The sequence below is a fragment of the Photinus pyralis genome, unplaced genomic scaffold (genome assembly GCF_008802855.1).
Source record: "Photinus pyralis isolate 1611_PpyrPB1 unplaced genomic scaffold, Ppyr1.3 Ppyr1.4_LG2, whole genome shotgun sequence".
Lineage (NCBI taxonomy): Eukaryota > Metazoa > Arthropoda > Insecta > Coleoptera > Lampyridae > Photinus > Photinus pyralis.
Genome location: NW_022170403.1, coordinates 6,509,280 through 6,511,822, shown reverse-complemented (window position 1 = coordinate 6,511,822; position 2,543 = coordinate 6,509,280).

Below are 2,543 nucleotides of genomic sequence, written 5' to 3'. Positions count from 1 at the left end.
AATGTGTAGCAGAAGGTTCCCTGATCAACATATAATAAAGTCCCCCCGACTACCGGGTGTGCTGGAGGGATGAGGGGGGAGACCGTGGTTTTGATGGTCACATTTTATAGTTTTTTACTTACAATTCGAAAACGGTGCGTCCTAGAAAGACATTCTTTTCATATAAATACAAGCTCATTAAATTTGCTACAACTTTGATTCTATACACTTTCTTAAAAAACCCACCTTTTTTAAGTTTTTGGCCCACCAAAATTGAATATGTGGATTATACACATGACCGTACTAGCCCACTCGATCCGCATAGCGGGATTTACTCTCAGCAGCGGAGGGGTTGGGTGAGAGGAGAGGATCAAATGCTCCACCCCATCAAGACTTAGCGACTCGCCAGCACCGGCCAATGTCCTAAGTTCCATCAAAGAGTAACCATACTCTTTGGTTCCATCTTCTGCCGCTGAACAACTTAGAACTGCATGCATGCAGCCCGAGGTGTGAGTGTCGTAAGACGGGCATCAACTGCACTTCAGCTTGAGCTTGTGGATTTGAAAGTGCGTACCTACTTTAACACCCCACCGGTCCTCGACATAGACACATTCACTTTTTCGGACAGCGAAAATTAGTTTTAGGCACTGTTAATATCTGTTACACATTGTTATAAAGCACGATCCATCTTTCGAATTACTACCTCTTCTTTATACAGTTACGATGAGGTTTCTTGAGGGGAAAAAACCAAAGGAAATCATAATGTAGGTATTGGTCATGTACCTACTACATTGATATGTACCGGGTGATTCATTAGAAGTGACGATCGCTTGAATTTCACGCGTAAGGTTTTAATATTTTTTGCATTATTAGATTGGCGGTTTGAATTTCGTTAGTAATTTTATTTATTAATTAACTGTCAATTAAGAAATCAGTGCCCCCGTTAATTGTTGTGGGCCATTTGCGGTTTATTACTTTTTCCATTTTGAACAATTTTTAGACTTGATGCACTAAAATATGTAAGAAACGTGACTGTGTCTAGTGTTAGTTTATAATTTGTGGTAAAACAGAAGCAGTATTTGTAGATTATAAATAAGTAAACGATTTACTGAAAGCATGATGATACACCACTGCAATTAAATAAAAGATCATCAGTTGGTACCAACTTCATAATTTATTTGATTTGCGGGAAATTCAAATTGTCCTCACTTCTAATGAATCACCCGGTATAATCCACATATGAAAATATTCAACATTGGATAGTCAATAACATAAAAACGATGCGTTTTTTCATAATTATGTATCCACTCAAAGTTATAGAAAATTTAATAAGCTTTCATTTTTATGTACATTTTTTGCTATAGCGTACCTTTTCCATGTTGTAAGCAAAAAACTATAAAATGCGACCTTCAAAGCCGCTCTCACTCCCCTCTCCCCTTTAGCACAGCTGGTAGTCGGGGGGACTATTCTTTATGTTGATTAGAGAAACGTCCCTTACACAATTCCGAAGGAACTGGTAATACATGAATTAATTCTGTTATTTTTCTTATTCTGACTGGAATATTTATGTAAATAGTAAATAACAATTTCGTTTATACTCTGGAAAAGTAATCGTTAGGCACCATAACCTCAATAACTGTTTGTAATTATTTGTGTAACTAAAAAAGTTTGATTCTTGTATCACCGAATTTTGGAAATTAGACGTAGTGTGTAATTCGCAGCTGATTAATTAGAGCACACCAAAACCATTGTCCCGTTAAGCCCGTAACTCAGAGCGCTGCGCTGGAATGTTGAATGTACCTACTACCGATTTATAAATGATTTGTTTTTTCGTCCCCTGTCCGTTTCCTCTGATGTTTTTAACGCAGGTAACAATATATAAACATATTGATTTTAGAGCCCTTTCATTTCCAAATAGATGCTGATCACAACAATGAAAAGGCAGTGGGACGGCACGTGTCTCTATTAATACAAATATGTCACCGTCAAGATATATAAGATATATTTCTTTGGGTGGGTACCTATAGTTGTTATCAAAAAATGCAAACTAAGACAATTTTCGCAGGACCATTGAATAAATTAATTTTTTATTCAATGGCAGGACTGAGCGTTGTAATTAACTGCATGTTTTCTTTTCAATGCACCAGAGATTGGATTTATTTTTGCGCTGAAAACTAAACACATACAGGGTAAAATAATTCAGTTGCAACTTGTGAAAGCTTTTATAATCGTATCAACTATACTTTATGGCAGAGCTTTTCACGTCAGTGTCAAACAATTTGTTTCTGTAGAAAACTTTCATGATTGCTATTGCGGCTATAACTGTATAACATGGGTAACCTGCAAATACGGTGATTTAGATAAAATGGAGTGAATTGGAGAGGAAGTCTTTTCGCGAAACCTCATTAAGTTGTGAGGGATACAAAACATAAATACCACGTTATAAAGTATATGGTTCACTTCGCACGATCAAACTTTCAAACATCTTTAGTGCTTACACGGCATTATAAAAGTGTTATTACATATAATTATTACCTACACATTGTCATTACGAGTAACGCATC